We start from the raw sequence: 15,749 nt of genomic DNA, 5'->3' as shown, positions 1-15,749 counted from the left end.
TTTTCGCAGACCACTTGAACATTGCTGAGGGTCTCAGCAGACCATTTAAACTTTTTTTTGCTCTACAAATCAAAGCACACAACTCACGTTTTTATATCAGTAGTCTTACCTTTCTAATGTGATGGATGTGCTTGTTGTTTTGAGCAAAGTTCTGGGAAGTAGGGTGTAATCTTTGTCAGCTTTAGCCTTAGGTCACCTTTCTGCGGACCACCTGAATGGAGCTCACGGACAACAGTTTGCGAACCTCTGGTCTAAGCCATGTGATGGGGGCAACACAGTTGCATACAATAAAAACAGACCAAATAACTGTCAAATAAAGCATTACATTGAAAAGGGCAGCAGAAGCATCAGCGGTGCTCTCTCAGGGCTTGAGTGGCCAGTGACAGTATGTTCTGATGAGGCATGCTTCTAATTTTGTATTTTGTTGACTGAACAAGAGGCTCTGACTCATGACTTGATAACTTGCTGGAGAGTGTTGTGAGTGGAGCATGCGTGGGAACTATTTTTCCAGATCCTGCAAAACAGTTAAATTCTCATAAAATCCAGCTATTCTTTTCTAACAGCTTTGAAACCTTTTAATTTCTTGTCTCCACACACTGTTTAGTCTATTTTTTTGCTTCCTGAGCAAGGTGCTATCTTGGGTACATCCACAGAAGCAACTGCAACGTAGAGTGGAGATACCTGCCTGACTTGACTCACTTGCCATTTGCCTAGTGGGACTGTTGTGCTTAATTGTTCAACATCTAGTCAGCCGGCCACACTGGTTTAAGCTGGAGCATTCTTACTGTAAGGCTCACCTCTTCTCATCCTCTCTAACAGAGCTTTATCAGGGTGTTTGTTACTGGTAGGTGCTATAGTTAGAGAATAGGCAGTGGGCATTGCTCCAGGCACTCCTAACCATCCATAATGAATCCAAGAGGGATGGACATAAATACCACACAGAAATCATCACACACAAACTCCTCCCCAGTCTTTATATGCATGCAGTGCTGCCTGTCCCCAACAAGGGAAATAGTGGGAGAGCAACCCACCAAACAGGGATTAGCCTTTCTGTCCTTGTGGGGTGGTGGAGGTGGTTTCCATAACTCCTAGAAGCAATGTGCTGCTTGTGAATTATGAGGTGTGGATGATGTTACACCTGGAAAAAAATGAAGTTTAATGCTGCTGTCTGTGGTTTATAAATCATCATCCCACCTCCTCTCTAGCATGTCAGCACCCAGGATTCAGCCATCTGGTGGAGTATCATTTTCTCCTCTTCACTCCCTACTTAGAGCCCAAGTCTCTCACAGCTGTTAAAAAGCCTAGTGATGTGGGAAGAAAGAGATTATCTGAAGCCATGCTGGAAGGGTCTGGCAGAGCATTTCCACCCACTAGGTTATTGGAGCACTGGAAAAGCATTTGCACCCCCTCGGGTTACTGGAGCACTGGAAAAAAGGAAGATGGGAAGGGTCCCTCCATTCTCGGTTGCTCCTTTCACTGCATTGCAGACTTGCCTTAATGCTCTTTTTCTCGTTGCTAGACCAGGTTTAAAGTAGAAAAGGAGCTGATCCAGATTCCTACCCATCAGGTTTCTCCAGTCCTAAGGTCCCAAATGATGTTCCTTTTTAATTTAATTTGCCAGAAGGTCAGAAATGCTAATTGTGAGAGGTGTCTCTTGCCTTCCAAATGGCCACACTCCTGGGCTGAGTCAAAGGAAAGCAGGGCATTTTCAGTGATTTTAGAGCTTAATCCTGTTCTGAGTGGCTGTGTCTACACATGCATTTAATTGTGAAGCAGACTAATTAGCTGAAGAGTAAAGCATCACCATCTATCCATGTGATGCTACTAAGCATGGTAAACTAAACACTGCCATAAAATAGTACTGCTGAGGGCTGACTGTGGGTGTAAATTATGCCCAGTTAGTCCAGCCAGGAGGGCCAGACTCTTGTCTGCCACCTTGCCACATAGCTATGCACTTTTAGCACCCTCATACCCCAGCCAGACCCTCTGCTGCTACTCAGAGCCCAGGGCTGACCCCTGCCAGTCCAGCCCAAGCAGGGCAGTGGCTCTAGCATAAACTGCTTCCCCTGGCTCAAATTGTTGCTGTCCCAGGTGCATTTGTTGTCCCAGGCACTTGTGCTGTACCCAAGAATCGTTTACTCTGGCTGGCTCGAACCACTCTGGAGTTTTTTGCTTTGAATTGCATGTGTAGATGCACCTAGTGACTGCAAAGGTATCCCTCACACATACTCCAGTGGCTACCATACTTCTAGGGCAAATAAAGTTTCACAGTCAGATTCTCCAGGGCATGAAGGCAAATTTGTGCCACTTTGCTCTCTTGGAGCTGCTTTAAGTCTGGTGTACATGGCCGCTGAAGGTGAAAGCAGTTCTTTTTTCCCTTTTCCCTGGCTGTTGGTATGAAGCACAGGGGCAAGGCAAATAGTTGGGCACAGCCCTGTCTCCTGCATTCTGGTGAGCCTCTGTACCTTGCCAGTCTCAAGCTGCCAGCAATATTGCCTGGTGCAGAGTTGCTCCAAAATAGGAGAGTATAGTGTTGAAAGACCCTTCCCACACGAAACTCCTCAGCTGCACTGAGCACTCCAGCATCATGGCCTTCTTTGTCACTGGAGAATTTTCCATCATATACCAAGCATTTTCATATTATGTTTTCTGTAACGAATGTGAGAACATGAAACAGAAAAGAAGAGCAACAACAAGCCGGCCTATCCATCCCCTTGTTCCTTTCAGGTTGCCTGTCCAGCATGTCGGTGTGCGCTGCACTCCAGTTATAATTAGAGACTTCTGAAGTGGCTCTTGTGGAAAAAAGTGTCACCCTAGCAAAGAGAAGGTCACTTTGAGAGACTCTGCCTATGCACCTCACAAACACAAGTCACTTGAAACCCAAATCACCAAATGTAGTGGCATTAGCATTTGGTATCAAGTAGGCTTGTATTTGTTTTTACATTTAATAGAGTTTTCTACTTGGATACTTGAGCTGCCGGGCCCTGGAGGTCAGGACTGAGTACATCGGCAGGGTGGAAGCTTACTATGGCCAACCCTGACTTAGTTCAATGGAGGGGCAGGCTGAGCCAAAACCCAGGTTCAATGAGTGGGGGAAGTTTGGATCTGGGTATGACGTTTCCAGACTGGGCTGAGTCTCCCTAAGCTGCAATATCTGCTCCCTCCTCAGTAAGCAGTGAAAAAGTAACAAGGCCATGTTGCTTTTGAAATCCATCCCTCCCACTCTCCATTGAGACCCATAGCTGTTGGGGTGGCATAAAGAGGAGCCCATGCTATTGGGGTAGAATAAGAGAATAAGCCCATGTCAGCAGCCTTCATCAGGGCTCCTCACATCAACACTCACATCATAAAACCACTAGGAGGATCCTATAGGTTATCTGGGCTATCAGTCTGCTCCTTCTTACCTCTTCTTTGCATTTCCTTATCATTGGTCACAGTCTGTAATTTTTCACTTTCTATAACTACTTTGATTGCCCCTTCATAGGGCCTTCTCCTTCATAATCCAACCCAAACCCCTTGTTCTCTGTCATCTTAAAACAAAATAAAACTATCCCTTCCTAGAATCTGTAGCAAAAAATCCACACGATCTTTGTTAGGCTTCATATCACATGGTTAGAGCACCATTATGGTGATACCATTTTGTTGCCCATGTTAAGGTTGGGTCTCAGTGAGACTTCTTGCCCATTTCACACAACAGCTTTTAAGGGATTTAAAAGCTCCATGCCTATGAACAACCCCTGTTGTCAGGTTTTAGAGATGAGACTATAGAATTTTATGTTAGCCAGATTTATTTTTACATTTACCTATTTTGTGTTTATGTTACTCTGATAGCGTATGTTCAGTTTTATAGTTGTGTAGTTTGGTCCTGGGACTGAAGCAGTGACCAGGGAGTCAGCCATTCTGGGCTCTGTTCCTAATTCTGGCACTGACACCCCATACTCCCTCGGAGAAATCACTGAACTCCTCCTTGCTTCAGCTAACTCATCTCTGAATTAAAACAAATAAACACTGGTCTCCCATCATGCGGGGGGTTGTGATAAAGGTACACTAAGATGGATGGGCAGAAAGTGCTCAGGAAAGACAGAACATTGTTTCTATTCTCACTATAAATTATCACCTGGAACAAATCAAACTCTGTTCCCTTTGGCAACAGAGACACATTGTGGATGAACATGGCCCACTGGTATTGTGCATGGTAGCCACAAGTCTTAGTATCTGCCATAGCTCATGCTTACACTAGAGGGCAATTAAAAAAGAGCCAGTACTTAATTACTATTACATGGCGTTCTTTGAAGTATTATAGTAGAGGCCACATTATCTTATAGCTTGCATCAGTTCTCTTCAGGTATAATGCCACTGACTTTGACTGTAGCCCATTGTGTCCAGCTGTCCCATAGTAGCCTGCAGGAAGTTTGGCAGTCTCACTAGGGGCTTGCTCACATTTTAGGAATAGATGGTGATGCACTGCATGCAGAACAGGCTGTTGTGCTTGTAAAACAGGAAACTGCATGCACAAATGGAAATTACCAATAGAAAATACCATTTACCCCTGAAAACAGCACATCTGGGGACAGCTCAGCTTTTCCTAATGAGCCTGCTAACTAAATAGATCATCTGAGGGTTGGACTGGGGTCTTGTAAGAGAAAACAAATTGGGAAGCAGTTTGTCAAAGCTAATGCAATTCTTGTGGGAAGGTCTGGAATAACAGGTCTGCTCTGGGGGCTCTGATTAGCCACAGAAAAATGAGAGCCAGGTATGCAGCAAGTTTGCATGGACCTTCCCTTGGCTCCTTGACTAGAGGAATTCTCCACTTGAGAGTGGTACAGTCTCCAAGACCATTTTCTCCCTGAGGTCTATGTGTGCTCCCCACAGCAACAAGGGCATCAACTGAAGCCTCAGTTTGATGATACAGCCTCTGTCCACTAGAAGCCAATACATCCCACTTAGGCCACCACCAAACAGCCATCAGTTACTGAAGAAAAACTAGTGTTGCATGGTATAGTAAGCAAAGTCTTCATATTCAGTCACCTGGCCCCATGGGCCATCTTTTGCCCTGAGAGCATTCATTTCTTTAGTGGAAACAGTAAATTATATATAAATATATACACACACATACACACATACACACACAAAATAAAGAATACCTGACACAACAGGCCTGCATCTCTTCTTACTGATGAGGAAATTGGGAGCAACTTCATTCATAACAGAAAAGATAATCAGGATCCCCAACAGCAGAGACACAGGTGGAGAAGCACACAGCTACCAATGATATTTGAAGAGATACATGTATGTGCAAATGGAAATTACCAACAGAAAACTCCATCCACCCCTGAAAGCATGCAGAGTATTAACATACAACTACAGGCTGTTTTCCAGACAAAGGCAGACACCATTCCTCTCTCATCCAAAAAAGAAAAAAATGCAGACAACATCTAGAACACAGGCACAGACAGAAGTGACAGTTTTCACCTGATCTGATTTCATAGATTTCATAGACATTAGGGCTGGAAGGGACCTCAGGAGATCATCGAGTCCAGCCCCCTGCCCAAAGGGCAGGAAGTCAGCTGGGGTCATAGGATCCCAGCAAGATAAGCATCCAATTTACTCTTGAAGATGTTCAATGTAGGTGCTTGAACCACCTCCGCTGGCAGACCGTTCCAGACCTTGGGGGCTCGGACAGTAAAGAAATTCTTCCTTATGTCCAGCCTGAAACGGTCTTGTAGGAGTTTGTGACCATTCGACCTCGTCATCCCTTGGGGCGCTCTGGTGAACAGACGATCCCCCAGATCCTGGTGGTCACCCCTGATAAACTTATAGGTGGCCATCAGATCACCCCTGAGCCTGCGCTTTTCCAGGCTAAAGAGTCCCATGGCTCTCAGCCTGTCATCGTAAGATCTGTTTTCCTGACCTCTGATCATGCGCGTGGCTCTCCTCTGCACTCTCTCAAGCTTCTCCACATCTTTTTGAATTGTGGAGCCCAAAACTGGATGCAGTACTCCAGCTGCGGCCTCACCAAGGCCGAGTACAAGGGGAGAATGACGTCCCGGGATTTGCTCGAGAAGCATCTATGGATGCACGCCAGCATTTTGGTCGCTTTACTAGCCGCAGCATTGCATTGGAGGCTCATGTTCATCTTGTGGTCAATGATGACCCCCAAGTCTTTTTCTTCTGTAGTACTAACCAACGTAGCACTGCCGAGCCTATATGGGTGCTGCAGGTTTTTCCTCCCAAGGTGGAGAACCTTGCATTTTTCGGTGTTAAACACCATGAGGTTCTCGTCTGCCCATTTGCTGAGCTTGTCCAGGTCAGCCTGGATCACCCGCCTATCTTCTGGCGTGGATGCTTTGCCCCAAAGTTTGGTGTCATCGGCGAACTTGGCCAGTCCACTCCTGACTCCAATGTCCACATCGTTAATGAAGATGTTGAACAGTATGGGTCCCAGGACAGAGCCTTGAGGGACCCCACTGGTCACAGGGCACCATGATGAGTGACTGCCATCAATCACAACCCTCTGGGTCCAACCACGAAGCCAGTTTCCCAGCCAGCGGATCGTGGTGGAGCCAAGGCCACAACTGGGCAGTTTGGCCAAGAGGTGATCATGGGATACCAGATCAAAAGCTTTTTTGAAGTCAAGATATATGACATCAATCTCTTCTCCCTTGTCCAGGTGATAGGTCACCTGGTCATAGAAGGAAATGAGATTGGTCAAACAAGACCTACCCGCAACAAACCCATGTTGGCTGTCCCTTAGAATGTTAGCCTGGGCCAGTCCCTCAAGGATGGCCTCCTTAATAAACTTTTTTCTGGCTCCAAAGCACAGTGCCTCAGTAATTTCTGTCTGTGCTTGATGGGAGCAGGGCTCAGCGGATGCAGCCTAACACTGTTTTCAAAATGGGAGGAGGGAAGGGAGTGGAGGGAGCTTGTTCTGCGGGTGGCCCAGCCAGTGCTGGAAGGAGGGGGAGAAGGACTGGAGGGCCAAGGGGCCTCCAATCCACCCCTGCCCCTCCAACTCCAGCATGGCTGGGGAAACCGCAGAATGGACCTCCCTCCACCTCCCATCCTGAGTCAGCACTGGAGCTGCTAGAAGGTGGGTGGAGCTAGGGGAAGAGGCTGCTGATACAGGGCCTGTCTCCCTAGATCAGCTCCAACTTGGGGCTCGATCTCCCATCCTCCTGACCAACAGCTAATGTCTGTTGGGTTGGGAGGATTGGCCGAATTCATGACGCTTTCTGTGAAATGCCAGGAGTTAGACCTGGGAGCTGTCCACTTGTCCTCTAATACAACAGTCATCAAAGTTGTGGACAGACACTTACAGACACAATGTGAGCACACATGTACAGGTGACCCTAGAATTGTGGGGACACAAATGTGTGCCCATAGCTACAGGTAGGCTCAAGGGGTGCACACTTTGATGAGCAAGAACTCTGGCTGGGGATGAGTCACTGTTCTGGCAGCCAATTATTGGCTGTTATGCTGACAGGAAGCCATCCAGGCCCCAAACACAGCCTTAAAACTAACAGAGTGGGCAGTGTTGAGCAGACTGTACAAATCTTCCAGAAAGCTGGTAGACTGTCCTGATCCTAGCATCTTGCCTTGACTCCAGCTCCTCCATTTCTGATATCAATGTCTAGCTTCTAACTTGTGCCATGTCCCTGACAATGAATCAGGAAAGTGGACATAGCGGGTAAAAAGAAGGTATCGGGTAAGGTGGGGCCTCTGCAGGACACGCTAGGAAATCTAGTGGTCACACCAGACAACAAAGCTAACCTATTTAACAATTTCTTTGTCTCCATTTTTCTGAGCAGGGACCGGGGCATCCCTCACCACTGGGATCCCTGACGGGCCCAGGGGAGGCGCAGCCAGGCCCAGGGTCAGTGAGGACCTAGTCAGGGAACTTCTGGTGGGACTAGACATGTTCAAATCAGTAGGTCCTGACCATCTCCACCCCAGAGTGCTGAGGGAATTAGCAGAGGTCATTGCGGGACCCCTGGCACAACTTTACAAGCATTTGTGGTGCTCTGGCGAGGTGCCAGGGGACTGGAAAAGGAACAATGTGGTCCCCATTTTCAAAAAAGGGAGGAAGGAGGACCCAGGAAACTACAGGCCCGTTAGTCTTACCTAGGTCCTGTGGAAGCTGTTTAAGAAAATTATCCAGGAGCACATCTGCGAGGGACCAGCAGGGGGGATCATGCTTAGGGGCAACCAACATGGGTTCATTAGAGGCAGGTCCTGTCAGACCAACCTGGTGGCCTTCTACAACCAAGTCACAAAATCCTGGACACAGGTGTCGCGGTGGACATAATCTTTCTGGACTTTAGGAAGGCCTTCAACACTGTCTCTCACCTCATTCTCATTAAGAAATTAGGCGACTGTGGCATCGATGCCTAAACAGTCAGATGGGTCGCTAATTGGCCAGAGGGCCACACCCACAGAGTGGTGGTGGATGGGTCATTTTCGACCTGGAGGGATGTGGGCAGTGGGGTCCCCCAGGGCTCGGTCCTTGGGTCTGCACTGTTCAACATCTTCATCAGCAACTTGGATGAGGGGGTGAAAAGCACATTGTTCAAATTTGCAGATGACAGACACTAAGATGTGGGGAGAAGTTGGCACACTGGAGGAGAGGGACAGGCTGCAATCAGACCTAGACAGGTTGCAGGGGTGGGTGGATGAGAACTGGATGGGACTCAATACTGACAAGTGCAAGGTGCTGCACCTGGGGAGGAAGAACCAGCACCATACCTACAGGCTGGGGAACTCCCTTCTAGTCAGCACAGAGGCAGAAAAGGATCTTGGTGTCATTATTGACTCCAAAATGAACATGGGCCAGCAGTGTGGGGATGCAGTCAGAAAGGCCAGCCGCACCTTGTCATGCATCCACAGATGCATCTTGAGCAAGTCCAAGGAGGTGATACTCCCCTCTATGCAGCGCTAGTCAGGCTGCAGCTGGAGTACTGCGTCCAGTTCTGGGAGCCGCACTTCAGGAGGGTCAGCATCGAAAGGGTCCAGAGGAGGGCTACGCGCATGATCAGGGGCAGCAGGGCAGGCCCTATGGGGGGAGGTTAGGGGACCTGAACCTGTTCAGCCTCCACAAGAGAAGGCTGAGAGGGGACCTTGTGGCCATCTATAAACTTACCAAGGGGGACCAGCAGGGAATGGGAGAGACCCTGTTCCCCTGAGCGCTACCAGGAGTAACTAGGAAAAAAGGCTGTAAGTTGACTGAGAGTAGGTTCAGACTAGACATCAGGAGGCGCTACTTCACTGTCAGGGCGGCTGGGATCTGGAACCAACTTCCAAGGGAAGTGGTGCTGGCTCTTACCCTGGGGGTCTTCAAAAGGAGGCTAGATAATCACCTAGCCGGGGTCGTTTGACCCCAGCATTTTTTTCTGCCGTGGCAGAGGGTCGGACTTGATGATCTGCTCAGGTCCCTTCCAACCCTACCAGCTATGAAACTATGACCCTGGCACAATCTGTGGCTTCCTGACTTGGGTTCCCCAACCTCACATCTAGATTCTGGCTTGGCCACCAGTCCCTGACTATGACCCTGTCCTGGCTTTTTGGCTCTGAAATTAGTTTTCTGATCCTGATTGCACACAGGTCATGACATAGGTAGGCCATCTATAACCCCATAGGTAAAGACTGAATTTTTGCTGCTGTAGCCCTTAGTTCCTGATCAACACAGATACCTCTGTTTGACTCAGCATTCTCATAGCGATTGTTCAAAAGATTCTGGGTGCTCCAGTGCTAATCTTCAGTTCATGAATTGTAAAGCTCCCAAGTATGCTGGCAGGCATGCTTCATAGGGATTCCTTTTCATATTGTCCTATTGACATTAATTTGCAGTTCTGCCTAATGAAATATATAAAGCATGGTGCTTAAACACTCAGCCAACACACTTTGTACAGCAGAGCAGAACTCTCTTATATTTAGAAGCCTGGCTCTAGGGTTACATATCAGGATACATGCACGTTGCTGTTTTGCAGAATGCAGCTGTCCTGCAAGAAATGAAAAGTCCTAATCTGATCCAGGAGCTGAGGCCAGCAATTTAAAGTTTCCATCTGTCTCTGCCTATAATACATGCAGGAAGGAAGAGGGGGTTCGACTTTGAGAATCAGCAAGTGGCTGAAAGATCCAAGAAGGGTTAGAGAAAAATCTGAAGCCTGGAGGATTTTTTTACAAGGAAAAAGATTCTGTTGTTCTGTGTAGGGTGCAGCCCATAAGGAGATGGGAGTTCCTGCCCTGGCATTTTGTGCTCCTTGAATTTTCTATAGCTGCTATTTGTTTGGATCCACCAGCACTTGTAATACAAACTTGGCAGTTCACTTTTCTCTTCCACTCATGCTGCATGCAGTGTGTATATTAATAACGAACCAAATCCAAAAGGTGCTTACCTCAGAGGGAGGCCCTTTATGTGGGGGTAGGAAGGGTGTTGTGCATTTTCTTTTTCTTCATTCTTTAATTACTGCCCCAAATCTGCCTTTCCTATTTAGTCCTCGCAAAAGCAAACCTATTTGTTTCACTGGCCATTATATTAGGAAGATCTCAGTAATTATGACAGGACTTCATGCTGTAATGCTAGGAATGTTGAGGTCTGATATAGCCCATTCTCACTGCAAATCACTGAGATGCTGTTGGGAGAAAGAAAGAAGTAAAAAAATGACATATTATGACACCCACTTTCAAGCAAAATTCTCATTTGAAATCAGAGGAGAGTTTCAGTTAAAAGCATTGGCACAATGATGATGAAGATGTTGATGATACCTAGTATCTGTGTATAGCACTTTTCATCAGCAGCTCTTGTGGTGCTTCCCAGAAGAGGTCAGTGTCATTAGCTTCATTTTACAAGATAGGGAAACTGAGACAGAAATTAAGTGACTTGTACATAGTTACCCAGCAGGTCAGCGGCAGTCTTCTGAATCCTGGTCCAATGTTTTATCCACCAGCCAATCTTGCTTTCTCTATTAAGTTGGAATATGCTGTAGCTCAATGAAAGATACTACTGGTGTTTGGATAAATAAATCTAACTAGTTGTGAAAGCTGAATAATGCATCCTGCTAAGTGCAGCTTACTAAAGAACCATACTCTTTGCATTGAACTCAGCTTTAACTCAGTTCCATCCATATTTCCATTGCGGCTGGATGTTTTCCCATTAAACTGACTTTCTCTTGTGGGAAGAACCATTGGTCTAAATTCTCTCCAGAGTCAAGACAGAGCAATCCACTAGCACTATCTGCCCTGAATTCACTGACGTTCCTGTAGCTCATATTGTTTTAGGTATCTTTACATATATATCTTTTCTTTCTGCTCCAGAGTACATTGTAACTATGCCTACATCAAGTCAACACAGCAATTGCCAGTAGATGGTGCTCAAGAATATGTAGCACTGTTCTTGTAGGGCCAAAACAGCTTCTCATGTACTGAAAATGGTTTCCTTTGGCAGCTCCTCTTGCATTTGGAGTAATTCTTTATTCTTAAACACAAATATGCATTAAGACCCCCCCAAAAACCGGCTTGCCCAACTGTACTGAAAACAGCTACGAAAAAAGACCTGTAGACTACTTAGGGTAAAGATTCGCCTGGCTTCCTATGGTTGATGAATTAAGGGCCTGAGGGATGGAGGACACACTCACTGGCCAGTGAGATAGCTCTCTGTAGGCAATAGGGGCTCCAGTACCTTATAAGAAAGGACCTCACTGGACTATCTTGAGTCCTTGTAAAAGATGCTGAGGTGGGTTGGTCCATATCGCCCATAAAAGGTGTGGGCAGGACAGGTGGTATTAAGGGTGCAGACAGAAGTGTAGCTCCCTGCTGTAACTGAGAATGCTTTGCAGGAAGCGCTCTGAGTTACAGTGATCTCCTGGAACAAACAGAAGTTCCCTGTTGGTTCCGGGGAGACGGGAATCTAGTGCCGCCGGTTTCCCCTAGCAATGGCCTCTCTTCTCTCCCAGCCTGTCCCTGTTTCAGACTGGGAGGGGGAAAAGGAGGAGAGGGAGCTTGTTCTAGGGGTTCCTCAGCCTGCTCTGGAGGGTGGGGTGGGTGTATTGGAGCCCCCAAGGTGGGGAAGCTCCAATACACCAATCCCACCCTCCAGCAGGGGCTGAAAAATCCCCAGATCCAATTCCCTCCACTCCCTTTCCCCCCTCCCACTCCAAAAACAGTGATAGGCTGGCAGGAAGCACAGACAGACGTTAGAGAAGATGCTATGTTTTGAAATGTCTTCATCTGACCCCTCATGCAACGAGGGGTCAGATTTTCATCTGATTGGCCATTTTTGAAGCTGTCTACAGCTGTGCACTTGTGTTTGGCTACAACTATAAACTGCTTTCTGTGGCCAAATCGAGCGCAAATTGTCACGTCTGTCTGCACCCTAAGTTCTTTTGTCCACCCAAATGTCATATCAGTTGCTGGAGACAGTTGTCTTCTTGGTATGGACAGGCTCAAACAATAGTCAACTCTCTCACACTCAACCAGTTTGACACTGGCTGTCAAATACAGTTGAAAATTCTATTACAGACAGTCTTATTGAACATACGTGGATAAACGAAAAGCACTGATATGAGTACATTAGTAAAACAAAACCAAGATTAGCCATGACATAAAATCACTAAAGAACATTAGAAGAACTACTAAGTTTCTCTTTCATAAGACTTAAGTGGTCTAAAGTAAAAGTCTATTTTTATACAACTCAATAATGCTTTAAATCAGCAACACTTATCTTCAAAACCAATGAAGAAAGGAAGATGCAATTTTCAGTTAAATTAATGCCAGATTTCAAAGGCACTAAAATGCCTACAGATGCAGATAGGTACATAGTAGGACTTTCAAAAGCACCTAAGTAAGTTATGTATCTAACTCCCTTTGATTTCAGTTTGGATTAAGCACTTTGAAAATCCCCTTAGACACATCGCTACAGTTTAAGGGACATGTCCACACATGCAGGCATGTGCCAGCTCAAATAGCAGCAGAACAGATTTGTGCCAGAGATTTGTGCCTCAGCACACATGCCTAAACATTCACTTTGGTGGGGGCAAATTGTGCTGCTTGGGGCAAACTGACCCTGCCCAGCTCCTCCTGGATCTTCAGCCAGGGGGACCTAGACGCTGGTGCCAGCACCTGAGCTGGCCCCAGCAGTATAAAAAGCTGCCCTGGTGAGCAGCTCAGGGCTACTTGCCCTCAGGAGCTTCTGAGGCCCAGCCAGTTGGTATCTGGGCACACTAGCCTCTTGTGCCAGCTGGACTGTTGAAGCAGCCCTAACCTAGAGCGGCTTGCAGCAGTCTGGCAGTGAGGGCTGCTGCCTGGCTGTGACCTGCGATCTGCAACAGCGTCTGCCGTCTTGGACCTGCAGCCCTATAACTGCGTGCCTGCCAGACCTGGACGAGGACTGCATGGCTGCCTTGGCTGTGGTATTGGCACTGCTGCAGAGCCTCCTGCACCTCTGGGCCAGCTGTCAGTGGGCCATGGCTGCACAGTTGGATTTCAGGTGGTGCTGCTGTCATATCTTCTGGTGCTTCTGCTCTGCCATCTGGACAGTTATGGCCCAGAAGATATGCTCATTGCGGTGGCCCACTTTGAATGATCAAAGCATGTGCTCTTGGCCCCAAATGGCCAGGTCAGTCACCTAGTCTGCCCTCCAGCTGGGTCCCTGGTACTGGCCCTGGGTAGGCTTCTTTGTTTGGGTCTCACCACTTGCATCGCCAGCAGAGATCCTGGTGCTCCCTGTTTAAAAACTGCAAATTCTCTGATAAGAAATGCAAATTATCTCATTAAAATACCCTAAATCTGTGTTCTTCCACTATTAAAATGAAATGCTACTATATATAGAGAGATCAGTTGGGCAATGTTTTATTGACATAGTTACAATTTTAAAGCCATTTAGAAGCCTACCAGTGCCTCTATCATCATAATAAAATGAATTCTAAATACCTATACACTTTGGCATTTGCTTTTGTTTTATCATAGACAAATCAGAGCTGCCCCTGCCCCCTTCGCTCCCCTGGATGTGGGGCACTGAGCAGCACTGATATGCCAGTGCCCTGCCCCTGCCCTTGCCCCTTACTCCCAACCCTCAGCCCCTGTCTGCCCCTTCTAAATCTCTCCCAGCTGCAGCTCTGGCCCAGCACCAGGACATGAGTCCAGCTGCAGCTGTTCCACCCACTGCTTTGTGGCTCTGAGCAGTGCCAGCCCTTACTCTTTTGCCCTATACCTGTGCCCAGGCCTCAGCAAGCCCCATGCTGTTCCTGGGAAACCCGCAACAAAGGCTCAGGAACTGGGCTGGACAAGCTCTTTCCCATCCAGGCTGGTCTCCCCCTGCACAGGTGGCTTTAGGGGGCAGGGGGTCTCTAAGACTGGCTCTGGTGGCCTCTCCTACCCAAAGCATTCCCCTACCTTTGACCCTCATCTGTCTCTCTCTCACACACCCCTGCTGCCACCTCCCCCACTCCCACCAGCCGATCACACACCCAAGTGGTTTCTGGGACTAGGAGCCCCCCACAGGCTGGGGCCATATATCCCAGCACTGGTGTGGGCACAGGGCAGGGTTGCAGTGCAGCTCCCACCAACAGGTCCTGTCCCAGCCCATTTGGTGGCTGGGCATGCAGGGTGTGAGATGTATGGGGGGGATGTTGGGTTTGGAGGGAAGGCGTGTGTGGGAGGTGGGATTTATGGGTGGGTATAGGGGTGGTTGTAGGGTTTGTTGGGGGGTATGGAGTTTGTGTAGGGCTTTGGGGGTGTGGGGTTTGTGGATATGGGGTTTGTGGCTGGGTATTTGGGTGGGGAGTTGTGGGGATGGTTTGTGGGTGTGGGCGAACTGTGTGGGTGTGGGAGGTACTGTGGGGGTGGGGGGATTGTGTGTGTGAGTGTGGGGGGGACTGTGTGAGTGAAAGGGGACTGTTTGGAAGGGGTGGGTCAGTCCCCTGCCCCCCTGCCCACTTCCCCACACAGTGTACAGCCCCCACTGCAGCAACAGCAGCAGCCATCCCAGTGTACATAGCTCACTACTGGTAGAGCCCTCCTGCGGTGCGGTGTGGTGTGGTGCAGCCCCAGCTGCCTGGGACCTGGCATGACTTGTGCCATGTGGCACTGCACCAGCCCGGCCTGCTAGCACATGCCCTCAGGCAAAATTGGATCACTCAGGCTGTCACCCAGAGTCCTGGCACAGCACGTAGGGCCTGTGTACTCTTGGACTGCCTCCAAGTGCTCTGCATGCCCCAGGGCTGGCCTGGGTTCATGCAGGAAGGATCTGGCCTGGTCCAAAGGTACATGGCCCCTGCATGCAGTGCTGGAGCCCCGGGTGACAGCAAAAGCAGCCTGGTTTTGCCTGAGAGTGCGCGCTAGTGGGCCAGACCGGCACGGTGCCACGTGGCACATGTGGTGCCTGGTCTTAGGCAGCTGGGGCCTTGGTGCGCCACGGGGTTGCTCTGCCAGTAGTGAGCTAGGAGCACCAGAACGGCTGCTGCTGTGGGGGTGGGAGGCTGTGTGCTGTGTGAGGGGGCAGGCAGGGGACACGTCCCTCTGGAGGACTCAGCATCTGGTTGGCTAAGGGCAGGCTCCAGGAGCATACCCTGCGCTGCTTTTCTTCAGCGGGTTTTCTTTGATACCAGGATTTCCCAGTATCAAAATTAGAGTCCATGCTGCAAATATGCAGTGTGGGGATAATTTTTTCATTCCCAGCATGCCTCTTGTGGCATCTCAAACTATTTTGAGATGCCACAACAGGCATGTGCTTGCTCGTCTGGATGCACCCCAGGTGT

General features: G+C 48.4%; 1 long non-coding RNA gene across 1 annotated transcript; it reads right to left on the bottom strand.

Annotated features, from left to right (window-relative positions):
• Window positions 1-339: 339 nt before the first annotated feature.
• On the bottom strand, window positions 340-10,633 carry LOC149857586 (uncharacterized). The gene is made up of 3 exons (XR_016444349.1): window positions 10,392-10,633; window positions 5,145-5,262; window positions 340-514 (listed from the first exon to the last, which is right to left on the bottom strand). It is a non-coding gene; the product is annotated as an uncharacterized LOC149857586 (long non-coding RNA).
• Between the last annotated feature and the right edge of the window lie 5,116 nt (window positions 10,634-15,749).

Source organism: Crocodylus siamensis, chromosome 9 (assembly GCF_052110815.1).
Source record: "Crocodylus siamensis isolate JL-2025a chromosome 9, ASM5211081v1, whole genome shotgun sequence".
NCBI classification, from domain to species: Eukaryota; Metazoa; Chordata; order Crocodylia; family Crocodylidae; genus Crocodylus; species Crocodylus siamensis.
This window is presented reverse-complemented; position numbering and strand designations above follow the sequence as displayed.